Source organism: Molossus molossus, unplaced genomic scaffold (assembly GCF_014108415.1).
Source record: "Molossus molossus isolate mMolMol1 unplaced genomic scaffold, mMolMol1.p scaffold_m16_p_15, whole genome shotgun sequence".
NCBI classification, from domain to species: Eukaryota; Metazoa; Chordata; class Mammalia; order Chiroptera; family Molossidae; genus Molossus; species Molossus molossus.
The window spans coordinates 13363929-13388301 of record NW_023425350.1 but is presented as its reverse complement, the minus strand read 5'-3'; positions in this window follow the sequence as shown (position 1 = coordinate 13388301).

Below are 24373 nucleotides of genomic sequence, written 5' to 3'. Positions count from 1 at the left end.
GAGGTGGGGAGCTCAACTTCCTCAATGGTTACGTGCTGTAAGCAAACAAACAAAACGAAACACACCTTAAATCCAAAGTCCCAGGTTCAGGTCAAAGTCTGGTTCGTTTTCAGTCAGATGCCAGAGATTGGGGAGAAGTCATTGTTTCCGATGGCTGCCTTTCTCTCTATAATATTGGGGCAATAATACATAATTGGGTTGTAGAAAGGATTCAGTAAGATTATGTTCAGTGCTCTGTAAATTATAAATTTTATAGAAACGTGAATAGTGGTTATTGTTACCTAAAACTAGAGCCTTGTGAAAATTATAGAGAGCTAAATCTAGGTTAAAAGGATTTTATACAATTTTTGACTTGGGGTGGTAAACACACAATACAAAGCATAGATAATGTTTTATAATATTATACACTTGAAATCTTTATAATTTTATTAACCATTTTTACCCCAGTACATTTAATGAAAATTAAAATCACAACCACTACCACCACCACAACAAATTATTTTTAGACCTTTAATTTTCAGGGAAAAAAAATACTTCTTTCTCCTTCCTTCCCTCTCTTCATGCAAGACACATTTATTGACCACTTAGTATGGGGCTTGTCATTGGGTGAGCCCAGAACAAGATTAGATTCACGCCTTTGTTCGTGAGGGAGAGAGGTTCGTACAGAAGTGAATTCTTCTGAACTGTGAGGTGTCCTGTGATGGAGAGAAATGCCCTGGGTTGAGGCTGGGCAGAGGAGGAGGGGGCAGGAAGAGCTCCTTAATAAAACTGGTGTTTGCTCTGGGTCTTGAAGGAATTCTCCAGGAAGATATGAAGGAGCGAAGTGTCTAGTCATTTCTGATCGTATTCAGAACATTCTAGATGATGCATTGTAGACACTCTAATATTCTGTCTCCACGATTGTAGGCCATGGCACCTTCTCGACCCAGTTTTGTCAGTCTCAGCTGGGCGTCTTCATATCTGCCCCACACATGTGTTGTTGAAGGTATAGCCAGAGATTTGAGCAGAATTTATATGAATGTATAGGACTCACCCCCCTTCAGCTCATTCTCTTTGGGGTTACTCTCCCTTTTCTAGCAGCTACCAGCACCCTGAATTCTGTCCTCTGATTCTACAAGCCAGTAAGATTGTGAGATTTCTACCAAGTTTTATCTGACCCACCTGCTGTTGACTGAAGTCTACCTTCAGGTAAAAAAACAAAAACTAAGAGTAAAAATGGGGAATTAACCCTATGCCGTTTCCTTCCTCCAATTACAGTCTTTCTTTAACTTTTTGATAACTTCATGTAGCTATTATAAAAGTGCTTTTCACAGTTTATGGTTGTTATCTGCCTGAGAGTTGGTCTAATAAGGGATACCTAGTTATCAGCAGTTAAGGAGCAAACTGTTTAATTAGAGGGACAGGAAAACAGCACAGGGAGAGGCCAGAGAATGACTCTACAACACAATTGGGACAAGGGCATTATTCACTCACATATTTATTTGTCAAAAACAAAATAACAAACTTTTTTTTTGAGTACCTGCTGTGGGTAGGGTACTTCCCAAGGCACAAGAGAGCATGACGTTGGCTATTGATATACATGCTATAGTCATTCAAGCTAGAGATTATTGGGAATATGTTGATTTAAGAAGAGATGTGTAAAAAAACAAAAACAAACAAACAAACAAACAAAACAGGACTAGGGTTCTCACTGGGGAGATAAAAGTGGTCTACATTTTTGCCTTCCTTTATGGCTTCAACCAGCCGCATATGGCCATCGATCACTTGAAATGTGATTAGTCTGAAATGAGATGTGCTGTAAGTATAAAATACACACCAGGTTTTATAGACTAAGGGTGAATAAAGAATGAACAAAACTCATTAATACCTTTTTATAATGTACTACTTTGGATATAGTTGATTAAATAGATATATTATTACAATTAATTTCACCTGCTTCGTTTTTACATTTTTAATGTGTCTGAGCCTGATACCATTTTTTTTTTTTCCCTCTACACTACCAGGCAATTCTCTGACCCCGGCTGGCTATGCCACACATTTACCTCAATTCTGACACTGTCTACATAAGTCAGGTAACACAACATAGGATCCCACAGGTCAAGGGCTCAGTCCCACGAGACGGCCCCCACTTCAGGTGTGGATCGCAAGTCCAGGTTGTTACCTGTACGTATAACTGATGAGCCACAAATCGGAGGTTTCCATGATGCCCTCTTGGGCTCACCTAATTTTCTGGAGTGGCACACAGAACTCAGAGAAACATTTCACTTACTGGATTATCAATTTATTATAAAAGGATAATTCAGGAGCAGCCGGATGAAAGAGATGCACAGGGCGAGGTATTACCAAGGTAGGTGGGAAGGGCTGAGCAGGTCCCATGCTCGCTGAGTGCACCCCTCTCCCTGAATTTCCATGTCATTACCAGCCTGGAAACTCTCCGCACCCCATCAGAACCTCCAGATCCTGTCCTATTACATAGGCGCAGTTGATTAAATCATTGACCACAGGCCATCGATTCAGTGTCCAGACGCTCTCTTCTCTCTAGGGGTCTGGGGTGCGGGTGGGACGGACAGTTCCAACCCTCCCTGCCATGGCTGGCTCCCCGGTCATGAGCCTCCGTCCTTAAATGCTTTCCAAAAGTCACCTCGTTCACACACTCAGGTGTCATTGAAAGGGGCTCGTTCTGACTATCCAGACTTTCGTTGGCCCTGGGCTCTCATCCTTCAGGGAACTCCAGGGGCTGTAGAAGCTCTGTGCCTGAAATGAGATGAAGACCAAATACATAGTTCTTATTATAAATCCTAATATAGCAACGCGCCTGCTAGAAACACAAATTACACGTGGTTCACTTTATCTTTCTGTGGCACAGCAGTGGTCTAGGCTGAGGGTCAGCAAACTTTTTCTTCAATGGCTCGGCTAGTAAATAGACTTTGCAGGCCTCACGGTCTCTGTCAGAAATACTCAGCTCAGCCCCTGTGATGCAAAAGCAGCACAGACAGTCCATGGAATAGTGAGTGTGCTATGTTATGGTAAAGCTTTCTTCACAGACAATGATATTAAATGTCATATAATTTTTTTTTATCCTCACCCAAGGACATTTTTCCACTTTTTGTAGATAGAGTGGAAAGGAGAGGGAGGAAGAGAGAGAGAGAGAGAGAGAGAGAGAGAGAGAGAAACATCGACGTGAAAGAGACACATCGAGTGGCTGCCTCCCGCACGACCCAACCAGGACCAGGGACAAACTGCAACCGAGGTACATGCCCTTAGCGGGAACAGAACCCGGGTCTCTCTGGACTGCAGGCTGATGCTCTAACCGCTGAGCCAAACCGGCCAGGGCAAGTCATATAATTTTAATGTGTCCCAAAACATTGTTGATCTTTTGATAGTTCTCTCCCCATCACTTAAAAATATAAAAACCATTCTCAGTTTGCAGGACATAGGAAAATGGGGGTAGGATGTATTTGGCCCGGGTGCCATTGTTTGCCATGTCTAGAACATCATTTTGAGGGACCTGCAAAACAATTTGCTTTGAAAAGCATCATGTTAAGTAAAACCCATGGTAGACCCATCTCCTGCCTAGAATCCCATATCCACCTCCTTTCCCCTGCGGCTTTGCAGTACCAGAGAGGGGGCTGTGCATTTTCCCATCCCGTGGTGATAGGGCTTGACCATGGGCCTTGTGTTGTCTCATGGACTGTGGGTAGGAGTAGCTGTGTGCCCATTTAGGGTTGAAGCCAAGCCAAGCCCGGTGCAGATCAGCCAATTCACCACGGACCCACAAGGAGGAGAGAGGTACATGTTTGTTGCTGGGTTACTAAGATTCTGTGATTGTTCATTATGCAGCATTTGCTGACCACTACAAATTCCATTTTCATTTTCCTTCATTGGCTCTCACTGTCGGTCTGCCCGTCTTGTCCTGATCAGCACAATCTGGCTACTTCCCTGCCCAGCGGGAGAGGCATCGTGGCTGCTGCATCGGTATTGCACTGGCTTCTAGGGTTTCTCAGTTGAAGGTATTGTTTATTTCATGCTGACAATAGGGGGAAGACAGCCCGTTAATCTAGATGCAACTGAATTTAGAAATAATTCAAATCGAATGTTACTCACTTCTTCATTCCCAAGTTACTCTTCCTGCTTCCTTTGGTTGTGTGTGTTTCAAATCAGTTCCCACTGTTTATTTTTAATTTCTACTTTATTTTAATTATTTAATAGGTGGCATCTGTGCAGTGCCTGTCATCTATCAAGCAGTTTGTTTTCTGCTTGTGGGATCACAAAAATATTTAAGCTGCTGCTTCCGTGGCGGCGCCATCACTCAGACTCTAGACCACAGGATTCTTCCTTCTGTGTTTAGAGGAATAAAATTCCGGGAGGGGACCTCTGAAAAAGACCCCAACTCTCCCTGAGACCAGCAAATGGCAAGTAAAGAGGCTTGTCCGCTCTCCTGCTGCTTTTGAGCAAAAGTCTGGTTTCTTAAATGTCCCCAGCTAACCTGACATGGATGACCTTCTCAATGACTGGCGTTAGGGACCATGCTTAGAACTCTCTGTTTTCCCCAGCCACGTCGCCTCTTTTTTTCTGGGGGCTGGGTCTGCTGGAGGGGGCAAGTCAAAGTGGCTGTGCAGGGTTGTGTCCTCATGTTCTGGGGACCTGACTGTAAACGCCTGGTGAGTTCTGAGCCATAGGACGGGGTGTACATGGAGAGGAAGGGGTTGAAGGAGATGGAGAGAGAGGCCCCCCCAGAGCATAATTAGCAAAATGTCAACAATGATAAAAGGTATCGGAATCATTCTATCCGTTCCCAAAGTATCTTACAATTTTTAGAGTTTAGGACGAACCAATTCCGTGGGATGCCTGCCGAGGCCTTATAATTTGGGGATGTCCATTCCCGTCTCTAAAATGGGTTGGCTCAATTAAGCAGCCTTTTCTGGCGTTGCCATCCTGGGCACTGGATGAATTCCATGTTCATGATCTAATTTGAAATAGATGGTCTCATTTTATCCCCTGGTGTGTTTGTGACGGGCCTGATAGCCCTGCTCATCTTTGTGCCAAGTCTGTTGTCATTCCTGAAATGACGCTGCTAGAGATCCATTCTTTTGGAATAGGCCCCGAGGAAATGCCCCTTGGACAGGTCATCGAAGGGCACCCCACCGGCCATTTGCACCTCCGTGAGAGCCAGTGCGGGAGGTTAGGTCGCTGGCCCTCCAGCACCATCTGACGAGGATGTGACCGCGGCCGTGGGGAGACCGAGCACTTGGGGACAGGGAGGATGCCCAGGAGCAGTGAAGCATGGGCATACTGGATTGGGTTCCAAAGGGAAGGACAACATGGTGAGGGGAAAGTAAGGAGCTTCTGGGCTCTAGAAGGTTTCCTGGATCCAAGAAGTGGGGTTTCGAGCCACCAGAACAGCCTGCCCTGGAACAGATTGTAACTGAGCCGCGAAGATGGTACACAGGAAGCAGCAGAAACAACAAGAGAGACTCCTGCCTGGGCTCTCAGCCTGCACTCTGGGCACCGAACAGTCTGTTCTGTTCTCCGCAGAGCAGCCGGCGTGAGCACTGTGAGCCTTACATCAGGCTGTGACTTCCCTCCAAACCTTCCGGCGGCGGCTTTCTGCTGCACACAGACCGAGTCCGCAGGCTCACCTCCCTGAGCAAAATCCCTCCTGCCCCTGGCCCCGGCTCCTCCGGCCCCTGGCCCCGGTTCCTCCCGCCCCTGGCCTCAGTTCCTCCAGCCCCTGGCCTCGGTTCCTCCAGCCCCTGGCCTCGGTTCCGGTTCCTCCCGCCCCTGGCCTCGGTTCCTCCCGCCCCTGGCCTCGGTTCCTCCCGCCCCTGGCCTCGGCTCCTCCCGCCCCTTTCTTGCTCACCAGCTGCAAGAGGCCTTGCATTTGCTCACCTAAGCCGTCTCCTGCCTCAGCCTTGGTACTAGCTGTTTCCTCCCAGCGGAAGCTTGTTCCTTCAAATATTCACATAGCCTGGCTCTTCACTTTATTCCCTGTCTGCCCAAATAGACTTTCTCTGACCTCCTGAGATAACATCCTCGGTCACGGGCTAACCCCTGATGCCTCCTTATTTCCCTTCATAGTACTTATCACATTATTTTATGTACACAGTTACAATCTCCTGTTAGTCTGTCTCTCTCATTAGAACATACTGTTTTGTTTTTTTTTTTAATCCTCACCCGAGGACATTTTTTCTATTTTTTGTTCAGATAGAGTGTGGGAGGGAGAGAGAGAGAGAGAGAAAAACATCGACGTGAAAGGGACACGTTGAGTGGTTACCACCCACACGACCCAACCAGGGCCGGGGACAAACTGCAACCGAGGTACGTGCCCTTAGCGGGAACCGAACCCGGGTCTCTCAGGACCGCAGGCCGACGCTCTAACCGCTGAGCCAAACCGGCCAGGGCAGAACATACTCTTTTTGAAGGGGCAGGAACTTTTCTTGTTTTGTTCTTTGCTCTACATCCAGTTTCAAGGACAATGCTTGGTGTATTATAGATATTCCCAGATAGAGACTTGAATGAATGAATGAATGAATGAATGAACATATAGTTTCAGTGTCTGGTTGCTGGGCTATAGACTACATGTGCTTGGAAATTGAAATTTCACCTAGCTGCTTGAACAGTTGGACTACATAGGTGCTAGATAGAGAGATGGAGAAATATAGGTAGGTGCTAGATAAAATCAGGGTATTTGGTCCTCAATGTATTGATATTGGAAGAGGCTGATAGTGTTCAAGAATGAATGAAGGAGTTCATGTTAATAACATCTATCCATTATCACACCAGGAAAAAGACCACACACCAACCTACGGAATTGATCTCGACTTTCAGAGAGGTTCCAGAAGCGAATTGAGGAGGAGAACCCCATTCGCTGCCTCTATAGGGGTTCGAATGGCTGGTATAGAGGGCTTGCTAGAGTTTGTTAGAACTTGTTTTGGAAGAACAGATTCGTAAGACAGAGTCAGAGCTAGATGAACTCTGAGGCTTTCCATGATTCTCAACCATTTCCAGCACCTAGTTTGAACTCATGTTGCTCTTTGGCCCTTAAAAAAATTTTTTTTTTCAGTTGTCTTTTATCTACTCTAGCTTGTATTATTTGTGACTAGAAACAGTCTTCAAACAGCTAAATCAGATGTTATCATTACCTAAAGGGCTGAACGGGTGGTAGATACTTCTTGGCTTGATGGGACTTTATTCTTGAAAAGGGGATTGCTTCTAGCAGATGCAACCAGGGAAGGCTTCTTGGAGGAGGGAAGGCTTGAACTGGGCATTGGCAGATGGATAAACTTGGAAAGAAAGAGAGGAGAGGAGGACATTTAAGTACCACCAAAAGGCTGGTGGTGCCAGCTAAAGGCTTCTGACCCTGGAAGCAGCGACAGCTCCGCTCTAGGACTTCACTATGTGCAGCAAAGAGGGAGAGAGAGCCATCGGTCTTCCTGCGGAGCACTGACCTTCACGCAGCCTCTCCACAGAAACAGGGACTTAGACTCGGCGCTGCACGTCTGGGAACACACTTCCGGTGAGCACAGCTCCTCCTGCCCAGGCCGGTCTCCTGAGCCCCCAAGACCCTGCCCTTGCCCACCCCATCCCCTTCCCCTCGAGCCCCAAGAAGTAGGGAGGGAGAGAAGGACACACATCAACACACTGGTATAAATTTGAACCATAATCGAGTTTATTTAGCTATGCAGCCAAAACCGACTAGTAAAGTGGGGGTCTTAAAAATGTGACTGGGCCCAGCCGGTGGCTCAGTGGATTATGTCACCTCATGGACTGAGCAGTCACAGTTTGATTCCCAGTCGGGGCATGCACCCGCGTTGCAGGTTCGATCCCCAGTGAGGGCTGTGCAGGAGGCAGCCAATTGATGTTTCTTTCTCTCTCTCCCTAAAAAAAAAAAAAAAAAAAAAAATTAATTAGAAAACAAAAAAACATAACTGGGATAAATGTGGAACAAATTACTGAAAGAAATGATAAAAATAGAAAATAGAAAAAAATGGTTTACAATAATCCCAAATTTGAATTTCTGTTTTCTCTCTCCATCACATTTTTAAACTGTACTTCAGGCTAAACATGTGTACTTATTCCATCCACATCTTTCTTAGTGCAGAAAGTGCTCAAGAGTCTTGGCCGGCTAAAAGGAGGTAGCATTTGAGGGAGGGGGAGGGGGAATCAGTGGGGGGAAAAGGAGAAACATCTGTAACAAAAATAAATTAATTAATAAAAAATAAAAGGAGGTAGCATTAATAAATGAGCTTACGACCCAATGTGAAGAAGACACGTTTCCTGGTATGAAAGGGTAGCTGCAACCTTGACATGATCAAGGTCATCTTACCTATGATAAAGTTTAATTTCTAAATTAGGCACAGTGAGAAACTAACACCAATAATTAATAAGAAAATAGAACAAATATTATAATATTCTGTAATAAAAGTTATGTGAGTGTGGTCTCTCTGGTAACCGATCGACTAGCGGAGAGGTCTAGGTGGCTCACAGGTGGGTTGTGTATACAGCGTGGATCCATTCACTGGGCAAAGGGATGATTCATGTCCTGGGTGGGACAGTCCAAGAGTTCATCATGCTCCTCAGAAAAGTGTGCAATTTAAAACTTATGAGTTGCTTATTTCTGGAATTTTCCATTTGATATTTTTGGACCATGGTCGACTGCAGGTAACTGAAACCACGTAGAGTGAAACCATGGATAAAGGGGGACCACTATATGCAAGGTGGGCAACGTGAGTTGATAGCTTGAGTGTGAAAAACACAGGTTATTCTTGTATTATGATTTATTAGTTATTGTATTATGTTCCAGATCAGCAACTATAAACCTACTTTTGCCCACCCCTGTATATAGTCGAAACTGAGTTATTTAATCCCAAGACCTATAGAAAATAGAGAATGAATATTGGCCCTTGGTCCTCAAAAGGCATAGAGAAGGAACTCAAGGTACAAAATGATCTTATGTCAGAAAAAAAAAAAAATGATCCTTCATAACATCTTTGCCTTTTAAAGGTAAACTGTGTAATCAGCTGGCTTGTCAGGCTGTTTAAGGTAAAGAACATTAAAATAATTGTCTTGGCTTCTGCACTTTCTCAGCGCTATAAAAATCGCAGAACAGAGCCTGCCAATCATTTATGTGGCTGCCTGGATGAAGGAATTAGACGGAGGCAGCAGCCCGTAACTAAAGGAGCCCCCTGCAACATTTCGGCATTTCCAGAGTGGATCCTAGAGCCGAACAGAGGCAGCTTTCCCCACGGGCCACGTGGGTGGATTAATTAAGCGACTGGCCTCCTTTGCACGGCTGTCGAGGGAGGAGACCCCACCTGAAGCTGCCAGTGTCAGAAGCTTCATGCCAAGAGTTTCACTGTGTTCTTGCTCCAATAATGTTGCCAACGGCTGGGGTCCATGAGGAAGCTCCCCATGAGTAGGACTCCTCTTGCCCTCCCTGGCTCTGAAGAACTTATGAACTCAAGAGGAAGAATGGGTTTCAGCTACATCAGTGATATCAGCTAAGTTGGAGCTTCGTGTGTAAGTTCTGTGAGCCGAGCGGGCTTGTTAATTCCAAGCCCAGGGCTCAGGCAGACTCATCCACCCCGCCAGGACACACTGGAGGGACAGGGCTTTCTGTCGGGAAAGAAAGGGCTGCCGGATACGAGTTTGGGGAGAACCCCTGTTCCTCACGGACTGGCTGGTTCCCAAAGGTCACAAAGTTAGAGATCAGGTGGGCATCCTTAGTATTTTTTCCAAATTCACGGCGAAACGAGTGACGTGGGGAGAGACGGGAGAGACCAGAACTGGTGAAGAATAGAGTCCCCTCCACTTGCAACGGGGCTTCCGGAGTGAAGAAAAAGCTTCCTCTGCCTTCCAGGGGAGGCTGCCCCTGCTGGCCAGCCGAGTGCCCAGCCTGCTCAGGCCTCCATCCTCTCTGTTCTGCAGTCTCCCCATCCTTAACAGACACAGCCTTTCCAACTCGAACCTGCGGAGTTAAAGACTAGTGTCCCCCCCGCACCAAACGCAAACAGAGGGGTGTGCACCAGTGAGGTGGCTCTTAGGTTCTCTCTCTGCTGTGTTCCCCAAGGCTTCTGCCATGTGCCCACTGACATTATCTCCTATTTGTGGGAAGACACCAGTCTTCTCGGGGGCCTCCTGGAGTTCTCGCTCCCACACTGTAATTCACGCCGCATGCCATCGCTGGACTGCATTTCTGCAAACGCTACTCTTACTGACTCACTCAAACTCTCTGTGTCTCCTTTGGCTCCTCGGTGAAATGGATTTGTTTATGTTTTCCGCTTGCCTGTCTCGTACCGTTGTTGAAAGGCTCAAATAAGACCACGGAAGGAAAAGTGTCTTGTAAATTGGAAAGCGTTGTGTGCATGAGGGTGCACCAGCCCGTCTCAGGAGCCTCGTGTTCTGCTGTCGCTCTGATGCAGTTTGCGCTGCTGGGCGTGGTGTTCGGGGCCTTCCTGATCAGGCATGCTCCTGTCCGTTCCCCTCCAACGCTGCTTCCTTTGACCTTTCCTACCTATCCTGCTTTGGGAAGCCTTCCTGGCTGCTGCTACCCAAAGCACCTTCCTCCCATTGCAGCTGTTTCACGTTCTGTAGTCGGAATAAACGGGTCTCAGCCATGGCTCCATAATAGAAGCACCCAGAAAGCTTTCAGATGACACTGTGACCTGCATCTCTGCCCGGAACAATCGAATTAGTGGCTCTTGGGATGGGGCCAGGATAACCGTGTTTTCTATTTTTATTTATTTATTTATTTATTTATTTATTTATTTATTTAATCCTTACCCGAGGACACTTTTCCATTTATTGTTCAGATAGAGTGGGAGAGAGGGAGAGAGAGAGAAACATCGACGTGAAAGGGACACATCGAGTGGCTGCCACCCGCACGACCCAACCAGGGCCGGGGGCAAACTGCACCTGAGGTGCGTGCCCTTAGCGGGAACCGAACCCAGGCCTCTCTGGACCGTAGGCCGACGCTCTAACCACTGAGCCAAACTGGCCAGGGCCCATGTTTTCTAAAAGCTCTAGTGACCCTCACATGTAATCAGGGTGAATAACCCCTTGTCTGTACCTCAGACTTGGCACTGGATTGTTTGGGGCTCAGGTGTGCCCCTTCCCCCCGATTGCTCTGTGAACAGCCTGTAGGACAGAGGCCGACCCCCATCTCCTCCTGCTCCTTCCTTCTGATGTACTTTGTGTCTCTCCAGGACACACCTGCTTTCTGTGGGTTACACTTATCGAATTGGCTCCAGGGCACATTCATCTGCCCCCTCTTTCCCTCCCCCACGTCTGAACTCAGCGAGCGTTGCTGAGTGCTGTGTGGTGGGCCATAGACCGAGTCCAATCCATGCTCACCGACCGTGTTCAAATGTGTCATGTGTGCTTGGTGGACAGGTGCGAGGCATCACCAAGAGGTCTCTTTGTACGAGGGACCCACGAACCTCTTGAGAGAGCATTCATTTTGTAAGGTCATGGGAGTCAGTAATCAACAGAAGTAAACATTGAGAAGCAAACATTCGGAACCAGCATTAGAAGACAACGGTGAGGATTTTCATGTGAAAAGGAATTCTCTGGTGGATCCGTGTATTCAAGGCCTGGGTGCTCAAGACAGATGTCTTCTTGCGATGACACTGTAGTTCACACTTCATTCAACAGAACCCACTGGCCTTCCCTCCTGCTCGGGGTGCACCATCCCCCCTTGCCAACAGGAAGCTATGAGGGGGTTGGCAAATCTTCATGGGGATTTGAGAGTTCTGATTGTGGAAGAGAGTTAGTAACACCTCGAGCTCAAGAATGGAATTCCTTCTTCGACAGAGATGTTCACAATTACCTTTCCTTCTCAGCACCTAGCGAGACACTGTGCACACGCATGATGTACACCCGGGACAGTATACCCCTGCCTGCCCAGGGGTTGTTTCCTTATGATCCTTCTTTCAGGTTGGCCAACTCTGGGCAACTCCAGGTTGATTGCAATTTTAATGGAAGGCTCCTATTGGATTTCCGTTGTTTTGTTATGTGGTATTGGAATCGACAGACATCCAAGCATTACGTACCGGGGCTTCTGCTGTCCTAGGGTCCTCTTGACATCTGCTGTGCTTGGTTTTCCTTCAGGGCACATCTGGCCTCCGTGGGCTGTCCTTAGCCATTCTTCTCCTGGAGCATCCATCCCCTGGTGCCCGTTTCCCAAGATGCCTTGCTCCGGTGAGTGAGAAATACCGGGCTGGATCGTGCTGCTCTGCTGCTGAGCGCCGAGGATCTTCTCACAGACACAGGATGGCAGACTGGTCACCGCACTTCATTTCCAGACGAACCTACCACCCGTTAGAGCTCACTCCTAATCAGTCATTTGGCACAAACTCAATAGTGGGCTTGACTTGACAGGCTCGTTGTTGGCAGTGACTGAGGCTCCTTACAATGTCAATAGTGCCTGTTCCAAATGTCTTCCCTGGGCTTCAACGTGGACGCGCCTGTATCTACTGAATGCCTGATTGTTTAGGTCTAGGGGTCAGTATCCAATAGTGAATATTGTGCTATGGTGCATATAGTGAGATCATGCTTGAGTCCAGTCTGTGTTCACTAAAGGGATTTCAACGTATTCTGTGTGTTTGGTAGACTGGCATATGGATGAAACAAAAGTATTTCTCGGTTTACAGGGTGGCTCTCCGCTGGCTAACTGGCTTACACGCTCATTGGCTTCCCTTCTTCCTAGACTGGGTCCTCTCTGTCTCTTGTCTCTGAAACCTGGAAGCCATGAGGCTCCCTTGGGACCTGAGTATTTCGAGCTCCAAGAACCTTTTTCTTCCTAGTTGCAAAAAGTGTTAGTGAGCTCAGAGCCTGGAGAGAATACCTGTGTTTCTTGGGCTTGGGTCTGATTGCTGATCATGCCATGAGGTGCCCTCTGTGATGAGAAGTTTTATACTAAGTAGGCCATCGATTTGCAGCTAACAGGTTTAGTAAGACCAATTCCAGAGGCAGCCTCCCAGTCTCTTCGTGACTCAGAGACTCTGGGCTGATGTGGCCTTGCATCAGTGGCCTTCGTCTGCCCTGTCATTACGTGTGTGTGTGCGTGTGTGCACGCGTGGTGTCCATGGTCTGCAGGAATTATGGTGTATGCCACCTGCTATAGCCCAGAAACGTGCTGGGTAGCATGAGACTACTTCTGCGTTTGTGGGATGCTTTTCAAAAGTGCCATTTATTTCAAGAATTTCTCCTTCCTCTCTCAGTGTCAGGTGGCACATCTGTGGAGACTGCACCCCTTGTTCCCTGGCACTGGAAGAGATTGATGAGGACACCTGGTCTCTTCCTGTTCAGCACAGAGAGAGAGGCACAAGGGTTGTGGGCTCAGCAGTGAGCATCTGAGTCTCACGGAGACATTTCAGGGAGTGTGCTGGGAGGACATATGCTTGGAGTTGTTTCTGCAGAGTTGGGAACAGAGCCAGAAGTCCTTTATTTCATTCATTCCTTTGTTCAACAGGATTTAGGTTGCTAATGTGTATCATTCCTTGTTTTGAGAGCTATGGAGGGGTAGGGAAGACAGATTTTTATAAGACATCTTTGCCCTCAAGTCTGGGGAGACAACACACACCCACACACACTCATGTCAAAGTGAAACTGTGACACGAGCGAGAAGAAAGCGGTCCCAGATGCTTGGGAGGCTGGGTGAGGGGCTGTCCATCTGAAGAGCTGACCCCGTACACTGCCCTGACCCAGCCTTCAGCTTTAGAGCCAGGCACAGGCCTCCAGGGCCCAGCTGCGTGCAGAAATCAGCATGAAGAAAAAGGAATATCTGAGCTGATGTTGAATACCGGGAGCCGGGCATGGAAGACGCAGGGGTCTATCTGTTTTGCATCTGTTACAGACTCGGGCATGCCTTTGTTGAATGTCTTTTGAATGCATCCTCGAGTTTCTGAAGCTCTGGCCCAGTAAAAGATACATTTGCTGCAAAAGCACATTGCCCTCTGAAAAATGGAAGCCACAGATCTGTTAACTCAAGGGCCCAGGGGTCCCAGCCCTTAGAAGGAGACGGAAGAGGCCCCCACCTCCACCCAAAACTGCTTATCAGGGCTACTAACAGGTGAGGGGGAGAGATTTCCTCAGAGGACTGAATTTAGGTCAGTTATTGATTTATGAAGACATTTCTGTCTGGTGAGGGGGACAGGGGTTCTCTGGCTAAACCTCAGCTGAGGTGGAGATCCCAGAGGCTAGGAAGATACTTGGACAACGGGAAGGAAGAGAGGCCAGCTGCCTGGGCTGCTTTCTTGAGGGAGCCAAGGGTTCTGTAAAAGAAAGCCAAGTCTCTTCTTCCCCAGCCGAAGGCAGGTCTCCAAGCACTATCCAGTTTGTGATCTGACATTTTGCCCATAATCTTTCAGGCTCTCTCTCTGGGAAATTCCTTCTATTTTGTGTGCTTAATTGTTTACATTTCTGTGAGTTTGCTGCATTTTCAAAAGATTCAATAAAAGATGTGGAAACGATTGACGGTAAAATGTTTATAAGTTCAAAATAATCTTCACAGATTCGGGGACCCAGGTTCATCTCGCAAACACTGAACTTGGAAACCTAGGACATCGCGGAACAATGGACTCTTCACTTGTTCATGGTCAGAAAATAACAGAAGCAACAACATCATAGCTAAGAGTGTTTGAACACCCACAATATGTTAAGCACTCAGGATTTTGCATCAAATTGAACAAACATAAATGAAAGAATTTGTGATTCGGCTCCGGGCGACTTGGTGGCTTCAAGAACTTGACCTCTATGACCACACAAGGTGTTCAGAGGTACTCATCCAACCCAAGTAGGGAAAGTTCCAGAAAGATCTCCCCCAAGCCCCTTCCTGCTTTGAGAAGAATCCTGTAATGCTTTCTAGTTTTAGTCATGGCTACCCCTGAGGAAGACACTGGAAAAGAGAGTTCTGAGGACCTTTTCCCAGCAAGCCTGCAGAACCGCCCTTGACCCTCACCCTGAGAAACTTGGAGCTGCCTTATAGTGGAGACGTGACCACAGCCGCTGCCACAGGGATGCCTTTGCAACTTGGGTCTGTTCCCCACTGTGACACATCACCCCTTCTAACTATGCATCTAAGGTCATGCCCCCTCCCCCCTTTTCTTCACACTTGGCATTACTTGATCTTGCGGACCTCTTTCTAGACACATCCAGTACTGTTTGTTAGAAGAGATCAGAAAAGTGACCTGTTCATTCATTCATAGAGTTTTGTCAGTTGCTAAGGTGGGTGCATCATTGCAGAATAGCTGAAGCAAATGCTCTGAGCTGAAATGTCAATGTCTTCAGCACTGGTGTCTGCTGGGACAGCACTGGATGCTGTCTGTCAGGGATCCACAGATCTGTGCGCCATGTGCTCATGGCTGAGTTCTCCATCTAACTGGTTGTGCATGGAGCCCCCTTGACTTCAGAAATCCTGCTTCTTAGGGGGCATTTGGAAATGGGTAAGGGCCTTTGGTTGACCCAATAATGTGGGCAGAAGAAGTAGGGATGGGTCCTCCACATGACAAATTGTCCCGTATCCTGCCTGCCTCTCGAATGTCCCAGTGGATGTGGATGTAGGTGAAGAACATGTTGATAATTATCTGAGCCTAGATAGTGGCTCTTCTCCACGTAACACAGTGTTCTGTGTACGACCCTGATCTGCACCGACTTTCCCAGGGACCTTACCTAATGGGCAAATTGAGAAAGCGTGCATTTTTTATGTACACAAATTTACTAAGAATTGTTCACGGCATTCTGATCATGGGAAATCATTATCACCAATGGCGGTACCTCTGATGCCGTCGGAGCTGCCCCGCACCATACCTGTAGCAGTCTGGAGCTGTCTCCTTCCTGACGAGTCTCTGCAGAGACACCAGCATCTGGCCGCTTCATTCCGTCTTCTAGTTAGTCATCCTCCTGAGCATTTGCAGACTGAAAACATTATTTTATACCCTCTTTTTCACATGCTTCTCCACTGCATTGTAGCGAGCGCACTCTATCGGTGGTGGTCTTTGCACGTTTTAAAAGGATGCCTCTTTTTGTCCTAAGAATGCAGTTCTATTGTGAAAGGAGGTAAGCTTGTACTTGACCTTGCTCAGAATGTTTCCGAGGTTTGTTCCTCATTTTGAAAAGAGAACTCACGGGTAGAAATAATGCTCAGAGAATCTGAGTCATAAATGCATGACCCTTGAATCAGCCCACATTTTACGGGGTCACTTCCGTGACGATGCTGTCAGATCTAGCTGTGACTAGTTTCTCGTGTCGTCATGATCACGGGCATACTGAGCTATGTTTTGATTGCAAATTATTTTGATCTCTCCATTTACTCATAGTTAGGACAATACATTTCTGTTTTAAAAAATTAGGTGGGTAAGGCGTGTAATCTGTGACTTTTGTTTCAGGAGAGCAAAGGGGTTTTCACTAAGAGCTTGTTGTAAAAGGGGCTTGGGTTCTGCCAGGGGTCTGATGGAGGCACCATGGAGGAGCCCTGGGGCAGTGGGCACCTGGCATGGACGAAATCTCCTCACGGGTCCACACGGGCATCTAGCTTTCTGGGTCAGGTCTTTCTCTACAGTCACAGGACTTGTCCCAAGGTCAATTTGCTAAATATGAATTGACAATGTATCTGTTGATCAGGCGATCTAAAATTCAACTTCCTTCTAAGTGTTTCCTTTTTCATTCAGGGGTTCTGTTACCCTTTCGCATTTTTTTGGTCCTAAATACACTATCACATGTGCCTTACTATTCTCTCTCTTTCCCTCTCCCTTTCCCTTGCTGTGTCTCTTTACATGTATGTGCAGGCATGTTTCTTTCTTTTTAAAAAATACATTTGTTATGCATGCATGTACGCATAACCAATGGACATAGACAACAAAGTTGGGTTTAGGGCGGGGGGGAATGGGGAGGAAGGTGTCAATGGGGGAAAAAGGAAAAACATCTGTAATGAAAACAAATTAATAAAAATAATTAAAAAATATATATCTTATACACATACACACACACACACACACACACACACACACATTTGTTGCCCTAGCCGGTTTGGCTCAGCTGTTAGAGCGTTGGCCTATGGACCAGAGAGTCCTGGGTTCAGTTCCCACTAAGGGCACGTACCTCGGTTGCAGTTTGTCCCCACCCTGGTTGGGGTCTTGTGGGTGGCAACCAGTTGATGTGCCTCTCTCGCATCAGTGTTTCTCTCTCTCTCTTCCTCCCTCTCTCTCTCCTGTTCTGTCTGAAGATAAATGCAAAAATGTCCTTGGGTGAGGATAAAAAATAATAATAATAATAATAATAATAATAAATACATTTGACCTTAAGTGTACAGTAATACTGCTTTGCCTCTACGGTAGTGTGTATTTCCTAAACACAAGGACACTAAAGCCAACTGGCCCTCTGGCAATCAGGAAAGTAACATTGATGGCATGCTGCCACCAATAAATATGACCACGGGTCCCACTCAGAAGTGCTTGTCCCACAACTGCTGTTCAGGACACTCCTTTCATCGAAGTTTCCTCCGACCTGGAGCAGTTCCGTCGTCTTCCCACCTCGCATGACCTCGGCTTTTATAAAGAGGGCAGGCCAGTGACTGGGTAGACTGTTCCGCAGTTTGACGCTGTTGGCAGGAATGTCACGGAAGGGATGCTGGTTCTTCTCAGGGCTAAGCCTCAGAAGTGACACGGTGTTGGTTTCCTCATGACTAACAAAGATGACACAGTGAGCTTTTACCAGTGAAGATGGTGACTGGCAGGGTCTCCACCAAAAAGCTAATTAGTAGGTATTTTTAAGAGGAGATACTTTGAAACTATGTACCTAAGACCCTCCTTATTAAAACTCGACCCTAGAGTGGAAGCATCTGTTGGTGAATCTTACCTGAATCTATTGTCATTCCCTAGCCCCTCATTCCTCCTACACTTAGGAGCTGGCTGTCCGTGGTAAGGTAGGACTCCGGGTACCTACGTATGTATGTGCTGCTGGGTTCTTATTTTATTCTGTTCATTTTTTTTTTTTTTTTATCCTCACCCGAGGATATTTTTCCATTTTTTGTACAGATGAAGTGGGAGAGAGAGAGAGGAAGGGAGAGAGAGAGAGAAACATCGACGTGAAGGGACACATCGAGTGGCTGCCACCCGCATGACCAACCAGGGCCGGGGACAAACTGCAACCGAAGTACGTGCCCTTAGCGGGAACCGAACCCGGGTCTCTCCGGACCGCAGGCCGACGCTCTAACCGCTGAGCCAAACTGGCCAGGGCTTATTCTGTTCATTTCTAAATCTCAGCATTGATTTCACTTTCATATCATTTTCTTGGTTCATTTTTTTTTTGCCTTTCGCCATAGATTTTTGCTCATTTAAACGATGTTGTTTTTTCATTAATCCCACTAAACATACTTATTTCCACACTTCCATAAAGGCATATAGATTGCTTTTGTGATTTAATCGCTCCTTTTGTTAGTTATCTTTGTCATAGTTGCATTTCTTTACCTGGCTTGGTATTTCGATGAATGGCTTCGTTGTGAGGGGAGATCTTATTTGTTCTCTGCTACCTCTCTGTTTTCTCCTGTGAATGCTCCACTCCTGTCGGGGTGGTTATGTGGTTGTCATTACACAATTCCAATCCCCTGATCCTGCGAGGGTGGCACTTGTTTTCTGTCCGGTGGTATAATCAGGGGAATGATTAACCCTGTTCCTGGGCCAGCAGGTGTCTTGCTTGGTTCCTGATCTTGGCGCTGGCTTCGCAGTGCTGAACCTCCTGCGTGGCTCTTCTCTGCATCCTCTCCCAGCAGCACGTGTGGAGGGGTCCGGGGAGACCGGCCCCCGCCGCCAGCAGCCCGCTGGCTCTGCCCCCGCTGCCGCAGAGGGTCTTGATTCCAGGTTACCCTTGCCCTGGTCTGGGTCTGTGATCTCATAGCTGTTTACATTTTGGAATTGCTATTCTCTTTCTGACCCATTAAGACATTCACTTGTTTCTGAGCCTGGCAGTATTTTTGTGTTGTTTTAAATAGATCATTGCTTACATGTTTGGAGCCCAGGCGGTAATGTCAAAGTGTGAACTTACTGAGCTATTTTGATTGAAAGTTTCTTTTTTTTTTTTTTTTTTTTTTTACTTCCATTAAGCAGAAGTAACATTCCAGCAGGCTGCTTTTTAACTTTTAGAAGCTGCTGGCACATATTCTCAGGTCAGGGCTTTAAGAGGGTTTCTGTCCGTCCCTCACTGAATAGCAGAATCTCAGTACGCACCACTAAGTCGGACCCTGCCTGTCTCTCAGCGCGGGGTTTTCCCTGGCGAGGTGACGCCTGTCAGGGTGGCTCACGTGTGAAAACGTTCTCCAGCCTATTTCACTCTCCTGCCCCGGGCGCGTTCCCACGTGCAGTCTTAGCCTCAGAAGTAGACGCAGAGATGCGTGAATCCAGCATGCTCTCACACGGCGCCCACGCTAGTGATTCTCAGGAAGGCAATTGGATTGTTCAAGACCCACGCGATTGCTGCCCCAGGCAATCTTTATAGATCCTCGAGAGCAAGAGGACCCTTGCTCTCGTCTGCCCAGGGTTAGAAAGTTTCCTCGCTATCACGTCCAAATTGACCTCCTTATAACTGCTGCCACCGTGACAGAAGTGACTCCTGTCACGAGAGCTCTCCCGACACGGGAAGACGTTCAGGTTTGCACATGTTGCCCCTTCTTTGGGCTGACTACTCCTATTTCCTTTAGCATCGTTGCCTGAACTCAGGTCTCTCATTATTCTGTTGTGTGTTATTCTCTTGATGGGTGTTGTGTGTTTTCTTGGACATGGTGTGTTTCTCGGGCTAGTGTGCTTATGCAAAAGGACAGGTCATTCTGTGATTTTCAAAGGATGAGAGAAGAGGGTTCACTTTGGTACCTTGTTTCCGGCTCCCCGCAGCTGGGAAAAGGATTGCTTCTAACTGGGTGGTCTAACCGGGTGGTCTAACTGGGTGGTCTAAGTGAGTGGTCTAACTGGGTGGTCTAACCGGGTGGTCTAACTGGGTGGTCTAACCGGGTGGTCTAACTGGGTGGTCTAACTGGGTGTTCTAACCAGGTGGTCTAACCGGGTGGTCTAACCGGGTGGTCTAACCGGGTGGTCTAACTGGGTGGTCTAACCGGGTGGTCTAACTCGGTGGTCTAACCGGGTGGTCTAACTCGGTGGTCTAACCAGGTGGTCTAACTGGGTGGTCTAACCGGGTGGTGTGATCACATTTGCTGGCAGCATGGGTCGGGCAGCTCATGCTTCCCCCAGGGGCATCCGGGATCCTCAGTTTCTACTTTGGGCTGGTAAAAGCAATTGGAGACCATTCTCTAGTCCTGCCTCTGCCCCTGTTGCAGCCCGGAGACGGTTCCCGGAAAAACACTTCTGTCTACAGGGCAGTGGTGTATTGATTGCTGACAGGTGGTGGGGGTACAGTTTGATTTTTAGATATAATTTTGTTTTCTGCCTTTTGGCTTGTTGCTGGAAGATGTTTCATGCTGTAACCTTGTTGTGGGGTAATATTGACTTCGATCACGTTGACTTTCATTATTTATTATTATTATTATGTAAAGAACAGATGGACATGATACCCTGTGAGGAGTCAGCAAAGAAACGCTGACATGCTTTGTAAACTGAGGCTCTGGGAAGAACAGGTTCTTGTGCGGCGAACCTACGTGAACCCGTTGCTGATGTTTGAGGGAAGTGCTCCGTGGGGTGCTTCGTGGAAGCTGTGACCTTGTGGGGTATTCTGTGGTTCAAGGGCTCCGTAACCGGAGGGTTTGGAGTGATGTGTGATGTGCCTCCCTCTTGCAGAGAACGTGTCGTCTGCTCTCACGGAGGCTCAGACGGCGGTGAGACTCGGAGCAGGAAAGAGGTTGTTTTAACTCTTTTTAATCTAACATCGACCATGCTCATGTGGTCATGGAAGTCCTTGACGAGAGGACCACGGTGCCCACCAACACCTCGGAAAATCTGCGTTCCCTTTGCCACCCGGGAGCACGTGTGGTGCAGCTTGTGGCACACCTGTGGGTGCCTGTGTCCCGTGGACTCACGCACAGACACGTCGCGTGCCCGCCGTGGGCCTCTGCCTGGGCACGTGTCTGGGCCTCTCCCTGGGAAGTCATTTGGGAGTCTACCCCTGGAGCAGGCCGTCCCTCAGTAGGGCGGCTCGAGCAGACGGCCAGGAAGTGGGGCAGGCAGAGGGGAAGATCTCTCCAAGTGGGGTGGAGCGAATGCCAGTGCGCCATCTGGAACAGCCTCGGGTGAGCACTAGAAAAATGGCTGATGTGGGCAGCGGGGAAGGAGCCTGCTGGCGGGAGGCGGCCGATTCCGCAAGGCAGGGAGGAAGGAGTTGACGCATGGAAGGCAAGTGCGTCCCATGTCTTGGCTGATGGGCGAGGACGATGTGTCGACCAAGAAGATGCCGCTGCAGAGGGAGAGATGTACAGGACAGCCAGTGGAGGACCCTTCACCCTCACTGCACTGCAGGGGTTGACAGAGACACGGATGGTCTCAGGGACCTAAACGTCTGGGAGGACATGATAGAAGGCAAACAATTTTCATGGACCAAGGCCCCTGTTGGACAGATTTGCTGTGATTCCTGGCCTGCGTGGAGGCTGCAGGGATGGAGGGTGGGGGCCATTTGGGAGAATAAGTCGGAGATGACAAGGTGTAGAGAGAAGAATCCAGCTCAATGCAGCTGCTAGGTTCAGAGTGCCTGGGATTCAAGTGTTTCCAAAGGGTCCACCTCTCTGCAGGTCTCATAAAAACTGGCTTCCCCTCCTTCCTTGAGGCAACACTGGAGCTGTCAATGAAGTTCTTAGCTGGAGGCTACCCAATCACCATCCAGTCATTAGGAGATAAAAAGCATCGATCATGATTTGTCTGCTGCTCGTTGGAACAGCAGGCCTCGGCTAATATCTTCATCCACTTCTAAGGCTGTCAGCCTATTGACTTTTTCTTTTTTTAAATCAGTTGATTGGAGTATGAGGCACAGCAGAGATTACTTTTAACCAAATGATGAGAAATTTGATCATAAAATATTCGTAGACGAGCATGGAGGACTCGTGATGACTCTCTTCGGGTCCAGCGAAGGGGTAGGCAGCGGGAAGCCCCGAGGGCAAAGGAAGGAAGGATGAAGAAGCGAGGTGCAGCCCGTGACCCAGAACTGCCCTCGGGTTGCTCATCTGGGCCAGGAGCTGTGGCACCGGACACTCCTCTGCTCTGAGGCCGCCGTACTGCCAGGGCGGGCACAGTTCCTCTGCCAAGGCTGCTGAACCCGGGGTGTGTGGAGCACAGAGCGGACCCCAGCGGCCCTCGCTTGGTGGCCGGCATTCCGCGGTGTGCTTGGCACTATAGCCAGCTGCAGGGGGTCTAACAGGAGCAGGCACCCAGGACCTTTCCTGAGCATGCTCTGATGGGAGACACAGCAGCCCCGGCAGAGGCGAAGGCCAGAGGCACCCAACATTCTCTCCCTCTCAAAACGAATGACACGTCATCACAGAGTGAAGAGTAGCCTCCCAAGGGAGACCTCTCAGTGGGAGATTCATCAGCAAGACAATCAACAGGTGGTCACGAGGCTTCCTGGGCCCAGGGTCGTGCAGGTAGAGGACAGGTCTTGATGACAGGCTTCCTTGTCCCAGGGAGCTCAGCTGCGTCCGGAGAATGAAGACACTTTCCTATAGAACTGTCGTCGCCTATGTGTCCACTGAGGGGCAGGGGTGAGAGAGGTCGTGAGAGGTTCCCTGCAGGACGTAGGACTTGTTCTGGTCTTTGAAGGACAGATAGAGTTTGAAGAGGCAGTGGAGAGGAGGTTCAAGGTGGCCAGGGCGGGGAGGGCAGGTCTCCTAGGACAGCAGGGACCACTGCTAGGGATGACGGTTCATGTCCCTCGTTAGTCACTGGTTTCGCTGTGTGTGTTTTTAACAGCGTTTGGGGGTGTAGTTGCCATACAGTAAACTTTGTATATTTAAAGCGTGCGATTTGACAAGGCTTGGCTTCCGTCCACGGCCATGAAACGCCCCCTGTGGTCCAGAGAACGACGGTCGGCACAAGCCCTTCCGTAATTCCGCGGCCAGCGCGCTCTGCTCCCTGCGCCCCGCGCCAGTGATCCGCTGCCACCATCCATTTGCACGTTTATTTTATAGAAATGAAATGTTGTGATATACGTATTTAGCCTCCACTCCACTTATCTCCCTTTGTGAATGAGACGAAAGCGAGGACCACAAAGGCCCCCCATTTCACACGCATCACATCCACACTCGGCACCGAAGGCCGAGACCCGGAGAAGGGGGAGACCCAGGGCATCCGTGCTCACAGAATCCCATGGCGTGGGGCCTCCAGCGTAGCCCCTGCCTTCAGGAGAGTCAGATACTCTCGTCTTCCTTTTGCATCTCCTGGCAACTCCGAGTGCTCCGGGCGGACCGCGGTGGCAGTCACTGTGTGTGATGCTCCTGTCTTCCTTCTCACTGTCTGCGGGGTGGTGTCCTTGCCCGTCACCTGGCCCGCTGGAGGCAAGCCTCCCCAAGGCGTTCGGACTGTTCTGCCTCCGGGGTGGGGGCAAGACACACACCCCGGGAGGTTTTCCTGGGAGAGCCGTGACGCTGCCCCATTAAGGACTTCCCTGTTCATTCTCCGTCCCCTTGTGGTCCTGGACTGGCGATGGATGGATGGCTGCATCATGAGACTCCTTCCACGTCATTTGTCACCTCCTGGCGCGGTGACAACAGCTTCGCCGTTTCTGGAAAGCCAGGAACTAGAATGTCAGGCAGGGAAACTAAATAACTTTTCACACGTAGCACACAGCGCCTTCCTCAGAGGGTGGCAGGCCACGGAGAGCTGGTGGGAGGCCACTGGGCTACGGACACATGGGCGTCTCTACCCGCCCAGAGGAGGCTCTGGAGGCTTTATTCTGACCACGGCCGGCCCTAGAGAGTTGCTTTAGGAAATGACCTGGACGCTTTGCAGACAGTGGGGATCCGGCCTCTTTCCTAAAACATGAGCCCCAGTATGGGGGCTTGTGTATAGCCGAGAGCAACTACAATGAACAGGGCGACGGGTTTGCTATGGAGAATAATAACAACAACAATATTAGCAGGCATGCCGGCGGAGGCCCAAAGTCTGGGGAAAATAGAACCCTTGCCTTTTAAAGTGATAGGCTCGCCCATCTATGAAGTACTTTAAAAGGAGGTGACCCCGCTGCCCTAACATTAGCTCGGCACTTGCCCGCAGGGTATAAAGGAAGAGAAGTGGAAGAGAGGATCCCTTTGGGGACAGTTGCCAACACTGGTGACTTGTTCCCCCACATCCCTATAGGAAGGCGCCTCTTCCTGCCACCAGGGCGCTGCCCGGGAAGCTGTCCGTGTGCTCTCTGGCCTTCGGTGGACACAGCGGCTGGACCCCATGTCAGC